Source organism: Micrasema longulum, unplaced genomic scaffold, assembly GCF_059751315.1.
Source record: "Micrasema longulum isolate JH-2025_06_02 unplaced genomic scaffold, ASM5975131v1 h1tg000271l, whole genome shotgun sequence".
Taxonomy (NCBI): Eukaryota; Metazoa; Arthropoda; class Insecta; order Trichoptera; family Brachycentridae; genus Micrasema; species Micrasema longulum.
In genome coordinates this window covers 919223-939812 of record NW_028277475.1, presented here as the reverse complement: position 1 = coordinate 939812, position 20590 = coordinate 919223, and the positions used below count along the sequence as shown (strand labels likewise).

The window sequence follows — 20590 nt, the reverse complement described above, 5'->3', positions numbered from 1 at the left end:
AATACGCCCCAGGGGCATTTACAAAAAATATACAGGTAAGTACAAACATAGTAAGTAATAATTTTAAAAACAAACAACGCTTTTTTGTATACATGTAGAAACAATAAAAAGCATACTGCCATGCAAAATAAAAAGTGAAACTTTACATAGTAAAAAAAAAAATAATATATGGATATAAGAAAAGTAATTGAATTAAAAAGCAAATCGTAAATGACTTGTTAAGAATTTCAACAATATATATATATATATTTACATATACTTATACACATAAAAAAAATGGTATTAAAAAAATATTGTTAAAAACAAATCATAAAAATTAGTTTACGGTAAGTATATGTAATATAATAACATAATATATGGTACACAAAAATATTTGATACATTAATTTCAGAAATAGTTAGGATAGTAATAATACACATCAAAAACAGAGAAAAAATGTATGAAAAAGAAAGTTTAATTACGACATTAATAATTAGTTTTAAACAGTGCATTTAAAAACGTTTTAAATTAAACTTTTATTATGTTCAAAAAGTTAAATAAATAACTTAAGCATGTTCATTATTATTTATTGTGATCGCTCAAATGCTTAGCGTGTTTTTAAGCACGTCTATAGTTATTTGTGATTGACCTACAGGTGCAAGGAAGGAAAGGAACAATGAAATATTGTACTTTAGAACCACCATAAAAACCAATATTTCGTATCAGAATCCTAAAAATCCGCTCTATTATACTAAATATAATACTTTTGAAGTTATTTCCGATTTGTCAAAATATCCTATTTTTATCTTCGAAGTATTTAAATATAACCTTGGTATAGTTTATGGATGACGAAGACCAAAGAGCACGACATATTCGTAACGCAGAAAACGAATGTCGCGACGACAATGACACTGACTTTTTTAACCCCGTGGTTAGTCTATTTTAAACCGCCAATCAAAACATGGTTTAGGCTGTAATACTAAGGTGGTCACGTGCTGCGTGGTCACGTGGTGGGAAATCAGACTATAAAAAAAACAATTGATATTCCGAATTCAAAAATACTCTCTGCCCATCGAACGCTGAATGTCAAACTGCAGATGAATAGTTTTTCTTAAATATGTAGATAAGTAATTTTATTTTATTTTTTTATCCATATAACGCCCATGGGGCTTTTACAATACAAACTTGCTTTTATAAAACATAATACATTATGCAGTTTATCTACAAAAATAGGTAGCAGTTATACGAGTACAGAGGTTAAAAAATTAAGTTGATAAAAACATGTTTACGAAGCTATGGTAGAAGTAATTCAAAAGTTCGTAATTTACTTGTTACTATGTGTAATTTAATATATTTGAGAGAAAAAAAAAATTAAAAGCATATACACATATTTATATAAACAAATATAAAAAAGTTATTTCATCACTATAATAATTTAGTAGCTAGGGAGTGACTAATTTACACATTAATTTAGCTGGTAACTTATTACATTGTACTCAACATAATTTTTTTATTTAATTAAAGCAGGCGAAGAATTAAGTATATCAAAAAGATGGTCAAATTTATTAGCATTTAGGTAAAATCGAACTAACGGAGAGAACTGAGCATAATTTGTTATACATGTCATAATGAAACGTCAGATTTGAACATTAATTTGACCAGCGTCATTATTCTATCATTATATTTTATTATCAATAAATATCACGATTTATATCATGATATTTATTGGTGATATATTTATGATGATCAATGATGTTTATGATGTATTATTTGTCTTTGTTTTTAACGAGACATTGTGGCGTTTCTCTGTGTTAAACTTTAGTGAGATTTCAATATAAAAAACCAAAAAAATGATTTTAGTCTGCTTTTCACGTTGTTGGGGCATTTTCAAACGAATTTGAATATAAAGTAAACGGAAGGTCCTTATGTACAGTTATATGAGTCAAGGTACTTAAATAATAATTGAAATTATTATGCTTGGTGAGTACATATCGACGCTGGAGAAGAAACGTGTAGCAGCTTTACGGAAAAGCCAATGAAAGTTTTGTTTTTTTTTTCAATTATGTAGAAACAACGCGAAAATAATACGTATGAAACGAGATTATATTATGATTTAAAAAAACAAAAAAAGGTTGCTAAATGTCGCTTTGTAATATTTTCCGAGATTCAGAGAGGGAATAATAAATACAGTTTTTACTACCATTCGTGTCTGCAATAATATGGTCAAGAGGATAAATGACCTAATTGGTAGGCAAACGCGCTGACCATACACCACAAGGCCGACAAAATAATAATGAATTAAAAGTAATACTTTTTTTTTATATTAAAAGTTGTGACAAAAGTTTGGGAAAGTTTGCTTACAGTGCGTCCTAAATAGCGAGTCGGTGTGATCGTTTAGTGGTTGGACGAACGTGAGCGGGGTTTAGTAGCGACTGCGACTTATTTTTTTATTATTGGCAGTGACAGAGGCGCGCTGACCGATGGTCCAACAAAGGGGTTAAAGTTCCGGCTCGGTTACTAAAATTAGAGACGCGACGAATGTTCGCTATGTGACACATTTTTGTATGTTCGTTTTCGGTAGAATATTCGGTTCGACCCGTGTCTGCGTGGGTGGACACGGACTTTGGATCAGGAAGTTCTAGGTTCAAACCCCGCTCTACTGCAGTTTTCATCCAATTTTGGTCACGATTTTCAACGACTACAAGAAAATGCCCCTAAAATATAAATATTTGGGTAAATCATAAAAACGTTTTTCTTGTACGTGTATCTTTATATATAAAGGGTGTTCTTAAAACCCTGTCACATCTGAAACCACGATGATCAGTATGGGCAAGAAGACATATAAGCATATTTAAAAAAAGTATTTGGAACGAAGAAAATTTTAAAAAATTAAATATTTTTTTAAAAATGGTTGCTTACTTCTGCAGGGGAGAAGCGAATGGGGCGAGGCTGTGCGGTTGACAGTGTATCAGGCTCCCCCCCCCCCTCCTCGTTTCTCCCCTACAGGAGTAAGCAACCATTTTTTTTATTTATCTTTTATTCTTTAAGATTTTAGTCGTTCAAAAAAATTATTTTAATGTGCCAATATGTCTTCTTGCTCCTACTGATCATCGTGGTTTCGGATGTGACAGGGTTTAAAGAACACCCTGTATAATTCCTCTGTACGTGTGATGTCACCGAACTCTTCCTTAACGGCTTAACCGATTTAAGTGCGGTTTTCAGAGAAATATAGATCTTTGCGCTGTGCGTGTTCGTAGATATCTTAAATAAAATATAAAATCTTCAATCCAATATGTAAAAAGTAAGTAAGTAGCATAAATGTTTTATTCATCGATATACCAGGGTTGCATTCGGGGAGAAAGCATTTACAAAAAAATGTAATGATGTAGTTTTATTGTGTATAAAAAGTTTGTTTTTTAATGTTTACAAACAGCATTTGTTTTTTGTGGATCTCAATCAGATTCTTTCCTTAAATTTCTTATAATTTCTACCCATTTATTTATTTTGACTGGATTTTTGGTAATACTTAAATAATATTAAATTCAATACATTTTCAAAAATCGTATTCCAACATAAGTACACCCCTCTGTTGGTGAGAAGACCGGAGTTTGACGTTTTGAAAAAATATTTATTTTATGTTTTGAAATTCAACCATAAACAAGTACCTAGGTACATACTTAAATTAATTTTGGAATTTAATCACAAACAAGTACCTAGGTACCTACTTATCAATGAAAAGTATTTTTCCATGGTAATAAATAGCAGGCAAGCCAACGTTCGGGCAGGACAACGTCTGTCGGGTCCGCTAGTAGTGTATAGTATGTGACAATGTGTGCGGAGTATAAATGGACTTATAATTATATTAAATAATTATCTGCTTTTTTAAAAACCTTAATGTGGAATCCAATCAACCACCTTCAATAAACGAAAATTTGTAAAGAACGCTCAGGCCGGAACTGGGCCTCGATTATGTACGCTATCTCCATCGGTAGATATCGAGGCGGTATAAACCAACATCGATATTTATGTACGAAAATGTGCATATGTATGAAAATTCAAAATATCTTCGTCAGTAACCTGCAATTAAATACGTTTAGAAAAAAAATTGTAAGCATATTCTATTTTTAAAACAGAAAACTTAATTTTACATTAGAGATAAAATAGAAGATAAATTTTAAATTCCTGTTGGAATACGGGTCCTGAGTTCAACGAACATACAGTAAAAAGTAAATACGTAAATAATTTAAATTGTATATTGAAGCACTAACTTTGTGGTTATTTATATTAATAAATAAAATAAAACAATTTTGTTTTTAACCACTTTTGTTTCTAGCGACCGGTTTCAAAGCTATACAAGATTTTTTATCGAGTATTAGTTAGGATACTATGATAACCGGTAGGTAGAAAAAATATAAAAAATAAGCGATTAAAAAATAATGACTTACTTATTATAAAATAATTATTATAAATAACATATTAAAAATAATGATTTATAATAATTCCCTGCATTTGAAACTGCTAATTCTGCCTCCTGCGGCAAAGATTTATTTGCTAAGGTAGTGTCGACCCTAATATATTGAAGCGAAGTATGGAATTGGAAAAATAATTATGAAAGTAGGTTGAATGCTGTCGAAATGCGATCTCTCGGGCGAATGTGTGATAAAACGATGTATGACAGGTTCATAAATGTCGAGATCCGTACACTATGTAAGGCCGAGACATGCAAAGCGAATGGACAGCGAAAGAACGGCTAAAACGATATTCGATGCGAATGTTGATCAAGAAAGAAAACTAGGAAGACCAAGAAAGACATGGTACGATCAAATCCAAAAAATATTTGAAGATGGACATGTCAAGAATAGAAATAATCGGCGTGCGTGCATGAGATTATGTATTAATGCGGAGGAAGCAATATCTGTATGCAAAAACAGATTGATATACTACTCTCTACTACGCTTATGGGAAAACGGCGTAATGATTTGTTGTCGTTGTTGTTATTTTATTTCCTTCCTTGCACTTACTGGGCCCCGATTACAATCGGAAGAAAACCCGATATTTGTGTACGAAAATGAGTATATTTGAATGAAAATTTAAAGTATCTTCGTCGGTAACCTATAATTGAACATGTTAAGAAGAAAAAACTGTATCTATATTATGCTTTCATACAAAAAACGTAATTTTACTTTGTAGATAAAATTGAAGATAAATGTTAACTTCCTATTGTAATCGGGGCGGCCCTGGCTTGCACTGCCAAATTATAAACAAGCAAAAGTCACTTTACCAAATGTTAGCCACATTGCCTCATTAAAAGCCTTCCAGATATTTTTTGGTGCATCAGTATTAAAACGCTGCCAGTGGAATTTATTAAAAAAACATTTACGAATAATGTTGTACCCGTAAAACCTTCAAAGCACAAAAATCTTGAAATTTTTCCTTGGTATCCAAACATTCAAATTAGGATTTCTGAACATGTTTTTTGGGTGCATGAACGGCGACGATATTCCCTTCTCAGAAATGTTTTTTCTCTGTTGCAATAAAAAAACTTTTTCAATTACGGCATCTTAAAATACCTATTTTAATTCTTTAAAAAGCTCCTTTTTCAAAGCGTGTGTAGATTTGTATAAATACCTGTATGGAAAATTTTCAAACAATGGAATCCCGTTTCGAGTAATTTCAAACTAAAAACAAATGAATCAAGAACAATGCAAGCCGAACTCTGAATAAAACAATTGAAAGCGGACCTCCTTTTGACGGTAGGTAATTACACTGTAATTTGTAATTTATAATTAAGCGCATGGCTGATGTACCATTAACGATCGCACATTACAGATGACGAATACTGCTATTTTAGTAAAACGTCATTAGCGTGCGAAATGTAATAATTTAAGATTCGAAAGTCTGATGCTATTTTGTATTTCTGTTTAGAACAATGAGGAATTCCACTGTTTTCTAATTTATTTTTTTCTATTAGCGTACTATTTAATCAAGCAAAAATATGTTTAAAAAAATTGTGCGTTATTTACAAAGATATGATTTTTTAAAGTTACATTTATCAAATACCACGCCAAATGATTGTAATCAGTGTGTCACTTTTTAGTAGTGACGTCATGAAAAGGTTGGCGTTCTTACTTTTACTGACCGCGGTAAGTTGTATTTGTCCAGCCAATAACAAAACTGACAAGAATCTATGGAATATTGCTTTGATTACTTCATTTAGTTGATCGTAATTTGCTCATTTCTATGTTATGGTTGTTTTTACGAACGTTTCGATTTAGAAAAACCTAGAAAATTGACATAATCTCTGGTTGAAATGTCAACAAAGTATTATTTGCCGGATTTCAGGTCGTAGATCGTAATCGAATTATTCGCCGCCAAATCACCAATCACAAATTATACTCTTTTCTTTCTATGGTCAAAACGTTCCTTACAAGGTGCGGGGGCTTTAAATCGGAAACCGGAAATACTACACGTAGATATTAGGAGTGACGTCATTATTTACGATTTTAAAATGAATACTATTTTTAACATTTTTTATTAATTTTTGCGTGCGTTTTTGAGATATTTCATCCTACTCCAAAATTTTTAAATATTCACGTGTGCACAAAAACATTTTTAAAATTTAATTCCGGGTTAGGCTAGAATTCCTCATTGGACGCCCAATTTCAAAAAATGCTTAAGTCCATTTTTGTAGTTCTGAGATATTTCAAGTTTAAGTGTTTATTTTGTTCCTGAAATGTTAAATGACAGAATTTCGGAAAATTGAAAATACGTATTGTAAATTTTTTCTTCTTCTTTATTTTAAGATTAAAAAGTACAAAATTGTTACATGTTTAGTTACAAAGTTATTTCTTGTAAAAAAGCGGACATAAGCCTAAGGTCAGGACTTAAGAATTTTTTTAAAGTATTTAAAGGACTAAGGGATTTTTTTCTCAGGGAAACAACTCTTGGACTAAGAGATTTTTAGGACTTAGGGATTTTTTAAAATTGAAATAATATTTTTTAATTCATTTTTCATATACAAAACTCAATATGGGTATTCTTTATTGAAAAATGAATTAGGTTAATGTATAGTTCACAAAATGCTCTACACGGCAGTGTTGCCAACTCAAAACCGATAAAATTTGAATTTTTTTAAATTGGGCATCCAATTATTTTTATTTACATATCAGGCGCGTTCCGCCCATACATAATGTGGACGCAGCGCATCTCTTGAATATTAAAAAAAAAAAAAAACATGTATTTTACTATTCAAAATTATAGATATTTTTAAAAAAATAATCTACAAATATTCCTAAAATTATCGCCGAAAATGTTTATTCAAATAATATTTTCAGTATACATACCTACCCTATATGTATTTAGTATTTATGTATGCTTATTTCCCGTATCAATGTTCTGAATATCAAGGTACCTTGGCCTTGATAGTATCGTTATATATGCTGAAATCTGGAGACAACTCTTTATTTTGAGTTCAGTCGTATTACAAATGTTTAAATTTCCGCGCACGCGTATTAAGGTTCATAACGATGTCGTATTGTTCGACGAGACTCGTAGAGATAAGAGCATCCAACTCGTGTAATGCGAAGAACAAAAGACTCTAATAACGTGTTGCATAAAGTTTTAACTAGCGTATTATTGGAATTTGGCCAAACTTTAAGAACATCTCAGATTTTAGGTACTGTCCTAATGTTTATAGCTTCACCGCTAGACGCGCCTGCTGCTGGGCTACGTTATTTTTTAGAAGATCGACTATTAATTATTTTTATAATGAAAAACATATAAAGCACCATATTCGTAATATAATACCTCGAGCGCACTTTACAAAAGTGATCCTATGCAATATTGATTTTAGTTATATATCTTCATATATCTACTATCATACCTACTAAAAGTAAGAACATGATTATTTGTTGTCAGCATCCCTGCTGATAATATTAACCGCACGCGCCTAATACATTTAGTAAAAATATGTTTAAAATATGTAGGCTGAGAAAAAAAAGTTAAATTTACTATAAAAAAATATTATTTCTATATATATATAATACGTAAACACATATGAACGTAGTTATGCAGAAAGCAGCCAGCCATAGAAAAGTGAAACTGAGATAATAGCACGTTTGTAAAAAGAGTGAATCTACACAACAGTTAGAATGTTTTCGACTTTAACAAATGATAAACAATGAAAACATTGGGTTTTTTTTATATGACAAACAAGAATCCAATTATGTACTTGACCAGTTTTAATAATTTTCAAAGAACCGTAATATTTTTCTAGTGCTGTGGGTGTTTTCTGCAAATAGAAAAATTCCATTTTTGTAATCGACACCATTTTCAAAGGTGATTAAATACAATTTTTGGCGTGAAAGCGGTCTGGCTGTATTAAGCAGAACATAGAATTGACCTTACTGCACCCGATAACATCAATATATCATTTTTTCAAAATTGTGGACTGGCTGCTTTCTGCATAACTACGTTCATATAATCATAGCTTAATATAGGCGAAAACACAAAAAAAAATACCTTAGTCGTAGGCACTATCAATTATTTAAAGTCTTAAAAGTTGTTAAGTTTAAAATTTTCCCTAAATCTATTTATTTATGCTTTATTAAGTTAATTCATAACATCTTAAGAACTAATATAAACTTTTGAAAACGTTACATTTTTTTATCAAAATTTCTCAAGAACATATATTTATAATAATATGAAGAGTATTAAAAAGCCAATAAATACAAAAAAGTAATTTATGATCGTACAAAAACGACGGATGTGCGAAAAAAGCGACATCGACGATCTTTTATATTTGATCTTGAAAATGTTTTATAGAGGCTTTATGTTCCAGGTTTGAAAAAAAATACATATAAATGACCAAAGCATCAAAGAATATACTTTTGAACATATTAAGTTGTGACAAAAAGTATCCAAAAACATTTTAAACCGCTCTCATGTAAGTTGAAGAAAATCACATGCTTCGTTGTTCTAAAAATCTCAGTTTTGCTGAAATATCTCAGAACTACAAAAATGGACTTAAGCATTTTATGAAATTGGGCATCCATATTATCTCAGTTTCACTTTTCACTCAACGTCAAATGTAACATAGTATATAGATAGTTTATCGAAAATTCGAATATCAAAAAAAATTATGATGAACTAGATAATAGCAGGCAAGCCAACGTTCGGGCAGGACAACGTCTGTCGGATTCACTAGTATTAGTATAAAACTTCATACTTATTATTTAAAACACATAAAAAATCCATCTTAGAACAAGCTGAGCCATGTTAGATGGAGACGGAGATGAATCTAGACAAAGAACACTTCATATTCATGTTCGAAGTTCAAATGCTCCAGTGATACATACATACTAAGGTAATAAATATGTATGTATGTAGCAGTGGCGAATGGTGATTTTATTTACAGGTAAGCAAAAAAAAAATATATTTGTACCTACATAGAAGGTTCATAATATAATGTAAATAATATATACTACAAATTGATATTTTTCTGTGGTTCTGTGTGATACAACAACTCTCATATGTGAAATCAACTTAAACGACGAAACTTCGTGATATATTATATTATAGTTGCTTTAATTCATAACTCATTAAAAAATAAATAAAAAATAGCACTATGAATTCAGTCGATGTTAGGTATTCAACTGAAATGTCAACTGGCCGAATTGTTCTAGAAATTAATAGTGCTAAAAACGACCGCATCGAGCGCCATATGTCCTGCAATATGACGCATGGAAGTAATTATGGTCTTATGTCAAAAGTGCCATCTCAAAGAAAAATACCCCTTAAGAAATCATGTTTGAAATACTATTTTCCAAATCAAGAATCTTCAAATAATTTGTGTATACTGCAAGTTTAACCTAGGAGTAAAAACCGATATAGTATAATTATTTGTATAAAAAAAAATGAGCTAGAATAATCGGCTAGTTTCTTGGCTCACCGCAGGCGCTGGGCGCGCTTTAATAATATTAATATTAGGATAAAAATACAAACGGTTAAATTGATTTAAAATAAATAGTAATTATTTATTTGTTTTTCTTTAAATAAAGTTACAGTAAAACGTTATTATGGTTAGTCAAATATAATTGTAAGCTGCGCATAATCGCTTCTATACACGGTTCGCCCCTGGTATTTAGGTATGTGCAATACATTTATAAATAGTAAATAAATAAATATTTATGAAGTTATGAACTGTTTAAGTAGAAAAAAACATTATTTTTCAGATTTCATTAATCAATTATTCAAAAATTAAGTACCACGTGTTTAGCACATTGAAAAAAACAAAATAAATGCTAATGCTATTTTTACCGTCACTATCTCACACAAACAAATCTATGTTTTAAATTGTATTGTAAATCTACAGTAATGTCATAATCCTCAATCTCTACCGTGGCTTTCGCAATCCCTCTCTCCTCTTTACCGTTCGCGGCCGATGACGACACTTTCCCGCGCCGCGATTGGCCCGAAGTGACGACACGGCCGGCCAATGGCGGGCGAGGAACGCCGGCCATACGTCACGAGCACGTTTCGAGTGAAGAATAAATTATTGGGAACAAGCTATCGACGGCGGCGAAGGTTGGCGGCCGAGCGTTTTTTTAATGCATGTATTTTTATTTATTCAATTTTTGTTATTATTTATCGTTCGTTATTAATAATGCATGAGTTTTCGGCGGGCGGCGGAAGGGCGGGCAGGACACGGGGAAATAATTTACGGGTGACGTCATGAGTAAAAGTCATTACGGAAAAAAATATGCGACGTAAATACATAGATGAAGATTATTACTATTTGAAGGGTATTGGTTAGACAGTAATTTACTCACCTTAAATATTAAAAAAAACCAAATTCATCTGCTTCGTATCACAAAAAAACAGAACCTAAAAATTTTTCACTCAAGATTCATTCGTGCATACCTAATACTTTGTGCAAATGTGAAAATTTAGAACAAGTAAATTCAATAAAATACTTAGGGGTCATAATAGATTCTAAACTCAGCTGGAAAGATCAAATTATATAAATATCCAAGCAAATACGGAAATCAGCATACATTTATAAAAACCGAAGAAATATTTTGAATGCTCAACTTATGAGACAAATTTACTTTGCTTTTTGCCAAAGAAAACTATCATATTGCAATTTAGTTTGGGGAGGTTGCTCTCGTTCAAGCCTTGAACCAGTAAAAATAGCACAAAAATGGATCATAAAGATAATTCTCAAAAAACCCTTGAGGTATTCAACGGAAGATCTATTCGCTGAGTTAAAGATATTGGATGTAAGACAATTGTTTGTGAGGTGCCTACTACTTTAATTTTATGATAAATTAAGTGAGGTCAAAAGAACCCAACAAAATATAAACACTCGTTCAGCAACACAAATCAACTGTATTGTCCCATTTGTATCAACCGCCTTTGGAAAAAAGCAATACAATGTAATTGCTCCAAAAATATTTAATGATTTATTGCCAAATATAAAAGACTCGAAATGTAAAACTAACTTCAAAATAAAAATAACTGCAACGTAGTAATAACAAAACGTAGTACTTTATATAATTGGTACACATATTATTTATATTTTTATGTATTTCATTGCTTTATATTTGTTTTATTATATATTATACTATATTATTTATGTTTAAGTAACATGTTTTCTTGGCACATATATATACTTTATATTTGTATAATAACGATTTTTAATTTCTTACATTTGATTAGCTAGACATTTGTAATTGAGTAGTTTAAGTTTTTCTTTTTTATGTTATTGTTTTATTAGTATAGGACTAGGGGAGGGTGGGGCATGGTGGGGTAGTGGGGCAAGATGGGGCCCTGCGATAAAAGCCGAAATCTGCGGAGTAGCTTCGAGCACATTACGCCATTTGATGCTCTTCTTAGACCCCCCACCAATGATGCAATTGCAGCGGACATGTGTGCACGCTCCAATACGCAGCGATACTAAACGTGTTTTTCGCAAATTTTATGTTATTTTATCGAGTTTTGCTGCTTGTGACATTAAAGGAAGCATATCGTGATTTTAACTGGCTGATGGTCGCTTTACAAGCTCAAAGTATTGTAATTTACAGTAAGTTCATCAATTATTTCCAGAGAAATTGTATTTCGTAAACAATAAGCGTTGTTGACAAGCATAGTAAAAGGGGCAAGACAGGGTATCGGTACCCCATCTTACCTCATTGCTTGAACACAATGTAATAACAGTTTTTATTTTCTTTGTGTAAGCAGAATATGGTCCGAAACTACGTTTGAAAGATTAAAAGGGGGAGTCGGTCAAAGGAATGCATGAATCGAGATAAAGAAGACATTTTAGAAGGGAAAAAAGGATATAAACTAGCTGCAAGATTTTATTAAATTCCTCAACTACTTTGGAGCGAAAGGTTATGTTGGCCAGGCAAAATAATAACAGGATAGATAAGGTGAAGGTTCTTTTGGGTCCTAAACATACAGTTTTTAATGAAAATGAAGTAGCCATCGAAACGATCAAGACGTAACTCTTCTTCCATAAATGATGAAGATGATACACAGTGCCTGTTTTGTAGAAGGTCATACGTTGAGTCAAATAAAGGCTGGATAGCGTGTCAAATGTGCCAGAGCTGGGCACACTGTTCATGCGCTGGAGTAGACGAAAAAAACCAAGACACCATCCTTGTCTGTCCTAGTTGCGAACCGCGGTAGGCGGTACCCCATCTTTCCCCACCAGTGGGGCAAGACGGGATAATTACGACTGTTTTTAATTGATTTATTTCACTAGTTTTTTTATCTTATTTTTAGTTTTTTTGTAACACGTTTGTTAGATTAAAGATCAAAGTTTATAAAAATACACTTTTTTTAAAGTATTTAAAAAAAGAAACGCGTTTTATTGACGTATTACCTTAAAGGCCCCATCATGCCCCACTCTCCCCAACTTATGCTCTAAAGATAGAAAATCTCTATCTTAGAACAGGCTGTGCCATGTTAGACGGAGACTATCATAAACAGAGAACACTCCGTTTTCATTTTACATTAATTGGTTTTATATAGATTCCCAGTTATTAAGTATGTATATTATTTTTTGCAATAAATTTATAATTAAAATCTAAAAAATTAAAAAATATTTTATTATATTTCACATTTTTGTGAAAATCACCTATCTGAAGGGCGCTGAACAATAAATCGTCGGGATCCTAGAACAACGACGCATGTGATTTTCTTTACGTGAGAGCGGTTTAAATTATTTTTTTACACTTACGTCACAACTTGATAAGTAAAAAAAGTATACCATTTGATACTGGGGTTAGTTTTATATGTATTTTTTTTTCAAACCTGGGAAAAAGAGCCTTTAACCCTTTATAGGGCAAAGCCCGGAATTTGTTAATATATTAACCAGTCGCTTTCAAATTTCAACTAAATTACTTCAATACGTTGTCCAGAACGGTCGTTGGTTAGGTTATTGTTCTAACGGCGTGAAGTTGGCGCGGTTACCTAGATATCCATGTATTTATGCCGTTATCAAAACAGTTGTAAAAAATGACATTATATGCTTGGATAATTTATATAGCCCTATTTGGGTGAAAAGCACCTCAAGGGCGCTGTACAGTAAATACATATCTCAGCACATCTTGCAGCTACAGAGCGCATGGACGGTTGGGATTCTAGTATCTCGTCTCCAATTGTGATATATAACAAAAATTATATATAGGAGCTAGATTACAGCATGTCTTGCAGCTACAGAGCGCATGGACAGTAAGAAATCTAGCCCCTGTTTACTTTTTTTATTTGACAACGAAGTTTAGAGTTTAAGTGATATTTTAAAAACGAAAGAAAAAATAAATTTATTAAAAAAAAAGTTAGATTACAACAAGTCTTGCAGCTACTGAGCGCATGGACGGTTGTAATTCTAGGCCTCATTTACTAACAATATTTGAGTTTGTCCAAATGTTCGTAGACAAACTATGTATTAATATGTCAATGGTCACGACTATGTATTAATATGTCAATGGGTGTACGATTTATTATAAAACATTATTTTGGTAAGAAGGTTATCTTAAAATCGAAATTGCTATCGCATTTTGGTATCATTGATATATTAATTGTTGTTTTTTTTTTGTTTTTTTTTTTGTATAGGTTTCTACATAAATACATTACATTATACCATCGGCAGGTAAAAATAAAGAAGGCGTAACGTTCGTATTCCTTAAACAAACCGCAAAAATTCCTCTTCTAAAAAAATAAACTTATTTCTGTAATCTGTACATGGATCTGGCTTATCTGGAGATAAAATGAATAAATACACGCAGAATATGTAGGTGTAGATGTAGGTACATTTAAAAACAACGCGAGATGGAGTTGATAAAATATATTAAGTGATTATTGATACACAGGCAGGCCGGTTTTACACGATAGTAGAAATCCACAGGGCACGATTAAATCGCACCCCTCCGTTCAGAGTGCCACAAGTCTAAACGCGTCAAACTGAAAAAGACGACTTTGAAGGTTTTGACCACAGATCAGCTTAAAACAAAATTTACTTAATATAATGAGGAAGTTCAGTGGTTTAAAAAAAAAACTTTTATGTAAAAAAATATTTTCGCATTAGTTTAATAGTCAATTAACGAGTATTTTTTTTTTAGCCACTGAACTGTCCTATTGTTAACAATATCATAGTTTTAAGATTGTTAGTTTAAAATAGAGCTTTATTTAAGGTTATTTATTGCCATAATTGGGTTTGTTGCGAACATTGCAACCTCTACTTTATTGCAAAGTTAGCAATCTTCAAAATTCAATTCATTATTCCACTACAGTTTCTTGGCATAATTACAATTGTTTATAACTTTTCACATATAAAACATTAACTGGTTATAATAAAAGAACAAAATATGTTTGAAAAATTGAAGCTATTATTTTATCAGTTTTTTTGTGATATGCTCAAAATAAAGAAAGATCGATTTGTCCGGGTTTTCAAATAGTAACCTCAAATAAATTTTGAACAAACTTTTTTTCAGGCAATGCATTATATATAAAAATTAAGCCGTCGCGTCGTATTGATTCAACGGGACAATTTATTGAAGAGATAGGGACTATCCATAAATTGACAGAGCCTGTGGCCTTATACTGTAACAAATTCTTTTGTCAATTCATTCGTATCGTATGAGAGGGAACGAGAGCGCAATATGGTTTTGATTGTGTTAGAATGAGATGGATATATGACGAACGAACAAACTTACGAAACGAAATTGTGTCAGAATAAGCCTGCGGTTATAAACTCATATTATTTTTATACAGGGTGTTCATTAAACCCTGTCACATCCGAAACCACGATGATCAGTATGAGCAAGAAGACATATTGGCACATTAAAATAACTTTTTAGAAAGAACAAAATTTAAAAAAATAAAATATCAAAAAAAGCAAATGGTTGTTTACTTCTGCAGGGGTGAAACAAGAAGGGGGAAGGAGGGAGTCTGATACTGCGCCGCGCTCCCCTCACTTTTCCCCTGCAGAAGTAAGCAACCATTTGTTTTTTTTTAAAATTTCTTTGTTCTAAATATTTTTTTAAATATGCTAATATGCCTTCTTACCCATAATGATTATTGTGGTTTCGGATGTGAAGTGGTTTAAAGAACATCCTGTATACAAATATTCTAAATTAATTTATAAGCTCTAACTATTTTATACGAAACGGATCCAGCGTGGCTTGGTTTTGTTAAAATACTAAATACCAATCGAAAATTAGAATAGTGTGACAGAGCGAGCGTGCTGTTTGCAATTAGAAATATGGTGACATCACTCGTGGGGATATTAAACGCCCACATTCTGTCTTCAAATTGTGTCGTCAACGTCCTCATGAAGTCGATATTTGGTTATTTTTTCAAGTAGGATCCAGCCTATAGATAGCGGATACGAAAGAATCGATGTGTCGATAGGTCAAACTGCTTCATCTCTATTTTAAATTGACCTACACTCGCATCCCCGTAAGTACACCGTCGTAAGTCTAAATTTGGCCGTTTGAGTTATGAATGCAGTTTAACACAGGTTTTTCTCTTTCTTATTAGAACAATCATGTTTCTCTGCGATTTTTTTAAAGTGTGATATTTTTATTTATTAAGTAAAAACAACAGTTGTTATATAAGAATACAAAATATAAAAAATAGTACATACATCCAGTTAAAGTTTTTCACAAATATAATGAGAGAACATGTTACACAGTAAAGAGAAAAATAATATATTATATAAGACCTGAGAAAAAAAAAAGAGCTCGTAAGAAGGTTAAGGGATGAGAAAATAGAGTGGGGGAGTGGAAGAGAGGGATTTTCATAATATAGTTGACCAATTCAAAATTTTGATGTTATAATAAAATAAACATAATTAAAGGAATATAAACTTATTACACAATGGAAATACCACACACTTAAGTATTCTTTGAAATCAATAGAACTTTGTCCGCGTGGGAGATTTAACGTACAAAGTATTGTAAATTTTTATTTTATTTATTAATTTATTAAAATTCACATAAACGCCCGGAGAGCTTTTACAAGTATGGTACATAGGTAAAACATGTAAAGTATGAAAAAAATATAGCATTTGGTACATTCAAATACATATTCCTACATATGACTAGTAAGAATTTTGACCGTGGTTTGAAATCGAAAAGCAATCAAAATTGAACGTCTCTTTTAATATCAAGATTGAGAATAGGACATTGTCTTGTTGCCTCGCACTTATTGAGAATAAATTACTTTAATTCGGCAATATGCCTTTGTGAAAATGACGATGAGACATTAGATCATCTGTTCTTTGACTCTCCCCTCTACGACAGAAGCGAATCCCTTGAAAATATTTGTGAAGAATACAATACAGTTCCTCTTAACGTAAAATGTTTACTCGCCCAGAATGATTTGGATTCTTTTTACTTCTGACTAAATAATATAACAATCTAAAAAATAAGACTAATTGAATACCCCTCTTTACTTTTTGCCCACAATTTCATGTGATGTTTACGTTTAATTTAGACGGTAATAATATTTTATCGTCACAGAACACTTTAATACTGATTCTAAACATCTCACATTATGTACATTTTCCCGGGGTAGGTTTTGTTTTTGTCGTTTGGTTGTATATTCTTTAACTTTCTCTTTCTTGTTTTTAAGAACCAAAATCACTAGCAAACGAGTGGGAGAAAATGTATTAAATGTAAATAGCGTAAGTAATAGACACTTTTACAAATATTTATTTATTTATTTAACTTTTTGTACATAATGTTATTTGTACATTGGCGGGCTTATTGCCAAATGGCAATTTCTTCCAACCAACCAATAAAATAAAAGTTTTATTTTTATAATTCAAGTTACAGAACATATTCAATAGAAAAAAAAGATTAAAAATTTAAAGACATATAAAAATAGAAATAAACGTATTTGTTTATAAATTACCTTAAATCGAAACTATTACTCAATGGGAAAAAGGAAAAAAGAGGAAAGAGGAAAGAGGAAAAAGGAAAAAGGAAAGGAGGAGAGATTAAGGAAGAGAAAGGAGATGTTTCTTCAGACGTGATTTAAACAGAGATAATGTAGTAACATCTTTGATGGTGGATGGGAGATGATTCCACAGTCGAGCCGCATGGACACTATATGAGTTAGAGAAGAAAGAGGAATTGTGTATGGGTATTAAGAGAGTGCCTTGAGAATGAGAACGAAGAGGTAAACCATGAACTGATAAGCGTTGAAATTTTTCACACAGGTATATAGGAGCGTTAGGACTATGAAGTACATTGAACAGAAGTGAGAGGGAGTGATAGTCTCTCCGCTGTCTAATTTTGAGCCATTTCAGTTGCCTACGATAATCAGAAATGTGGTCATATTTCCTAAGACCAAAAATGTACCTAATGCATGTATTCTGAAGTCGTTCAAGTTTATCGAGTTGCTCACAGCTTAAATCAGTCATGGAAACATCAGCGTAATCTAGAATGGGTAGTAGTAATGCTTGTACAAGAGTGCATTTAGTACTAATGGGTAAGAATTTTTGCAACCTTCTAAGTGAGTATAGACTGAAAAATATTTTGCGGCTTAATTCATTAGTATGAGCTCGCCAGCAGAGATGTTCATCCATTAGTACTCCTAGATTTTTCATAATGTATTATATATAATGATTTTAATGTTTGTTTATTCTTATTGCAAATAGGTGTCGTAAAACTTTTCATTATTGCAAACTGGCGTCGCGGGTTCGATTCCCGCCAGTTGCAAGAAGAAAATCCAAGAAAGATTTTTTCTCAATTGGTCTGGGTGTTATGGTGTATTTTTCATTACCTCCTTCAATATCCCCCTCTATCCCACCTGCTGACGAGCATCAAAATAGAGACTTAGCGGGTTATTCCGTTAATAAATAAATAAATAAATGTTTTTGGTCAGACTGTAAGAAATTTGTAGTGGCAATAAGTCCGCCATTCAACTGTGTATACCTTTGTTTTATTTAAGAAAAAAAAATTTTTATGAATGTATCACATTGTACATTTATGGTTAATAAAGATTTATTATTATTATTATTATTATGATTATTATTTTTCTTAATGTTATTTTACCTGATATTTGATATTTACAGTCTACATGACGTAATGGGCTGAACAACCCGTCAAGTATTGCTGACTAAAATAAAACTGTCGAATAAATGAGCCAATACCGTAAAAATACTGGGAATTATAGTGTCAAATAAATGAAGTTACGAGCATTAATACACTTAAAAAGTTTGTTTTTGCTCTCATGAAAAATGGCTGATTTTGACATATAACAGTGTACTTCTGGAGGTGCGACATATTGAGACGGGACATTCCTATGCGTAATGAATCCTGTTTGAAAAAGGATAAAGGTTGGTCTTAAAAATTCCATAATCACCAATAGAATACTTTAAAATATCCGATTAGAAAATTTTATTTATTGAATCGTCATGTTTGATTTCGCGTGTTCATATTTTTTGACGTTTTATCATAAGTGTAGTCATATATAAAGCAAAAATTAGTCGCATAGAAACAATAAAAATCCCCAAATTAACCTTAAAATTAAGCATTAATTAAATAAATACCTCCAAATTGCATCGGGTTGTGGTCCAGTGGCTAGTGTTCGCGGGTCAGAGGTCCGAGGTACGAACCCTACTCTACCCCAACTTGATTTCAATTTTCTAATAGTTGTTTACAACTCGTTAAAAATGGCCCAAAAATCGAAATATTTGGGTAAATAATAAGAATGCTAATATTTCCTTTTTTTATTAAAAGTAAGTCAAAGTAACCACACTGTAGGGGATTGAGAAGATTCATAATTGCATCTCAGGGCTGGTATTCCGAACGCTCTCGCAGAAAAACTATTTTTCTCGCGTATTTACATACAAAATGCACGAGATAAAGCGTTTTCTACGGCCGCAAGAGCGGTTTAGATTAGCACCGCAGGGTAAGAGCAGTAGATGATTCGGCTCAGCCGGATGAATCTCACCCACGTGATAAAGGTTTCAGCTCCTTTACTTCACAAAAGTCAACGGATGGAAGAGTTGAGGAAATGTGGATGTTCAAACATGGGCAGAATGGTGAATGTTACACAGTGTGTAAAGTGGCCACTTAAACCAGCCAATGACAGGTCAAAGGCCCTGTAAATGCCTAGACTTCCATATTCCCATCTCAAAAGCATTTTCCCTCTCTGTTGCAATAAATTTAAATATGAACAACTCCCTAGCGAGAAAATCCAGCCAGTCTGCAAGAGTCTGTATTTGGACATACTCAAACATTGATGATGATTTTCATTTAGAACATTATTGCGACCCCTAAGCATTACCCAAAACACTTAACTTGGCTGAATTGACCAAACTGTTTCAGTTTTATTTTCGTTTTTGAAGCAGTTTTATACACCATTTGACGTTTTAATAATCCGTGTGGCCGTTATATGAAGCAAAGTGTCGTCGCATTAAAAAAAAATTAAATCTTCAAATTAATCACTCTGTAGAGGGCAGAGAAGATCCAGAATACCACCACTGGTGTAAATAAACAAACTTGGTAGCTGTGGGCACGTTTTCGTGTCACTACTTTTTTAACATTTTATTATATAGGGCGCGTCTATGTATTAATATGTCCATGTTTCTACCATTCTCTATTTTTGTAGTTTAATAGACTATTCGATACTTATCTAAATATCGGTTATAAAAGGATGATAACGAGCGATAGTACAAGGCGAGCGGCGAATCCGTGGCCGGTGACGTCACGACCTATCCTAGATTCTTTCACCGAGCATTGTGACGGGTCATTTTCAATTTCTATTGAAAAACAATCATTTTGAAAGAACGCCAGTCGCGCGTCAATTTGTCAAAGCACAAAACTTAACATAATATTACGTTTACGGTATTGTCCAAAGTCTGGTTGTGGTCTTGTGGTTTGCCATCACGAGATTTAAGTTCTAACTCTATATAAAAGAGCTCAGTAATGTTTGAATACAATAATTATTGTAAAAAGTTAAGGCTTTGGTATTCTTTAGGGAAATGCGAATAAAAAAAAGTCAAGTATTGTATAGGGTTTACCAATAAGAACGATATGATTTAAATTTGGAAAAAAACACAGTAAATTCTATTATAAAAGCTGCGGAATGGTTT

The 20590-nt window shown here is 32.1% G+C and overlaps 1 protein-coding gene across 3 annotated transcripts in view; it reads right to left on the bottom strand.

Annotated features, from left to right (window-relative positions):
* The window catches only part of raw (NDT-like domain-containing protein raw), a 249203-nt gene that overhangs the window by 192646 nt on the left and 35967 nt on the right, over positions 1 to 20590 (bottom strand). The window lies entirely within an intron of this gene.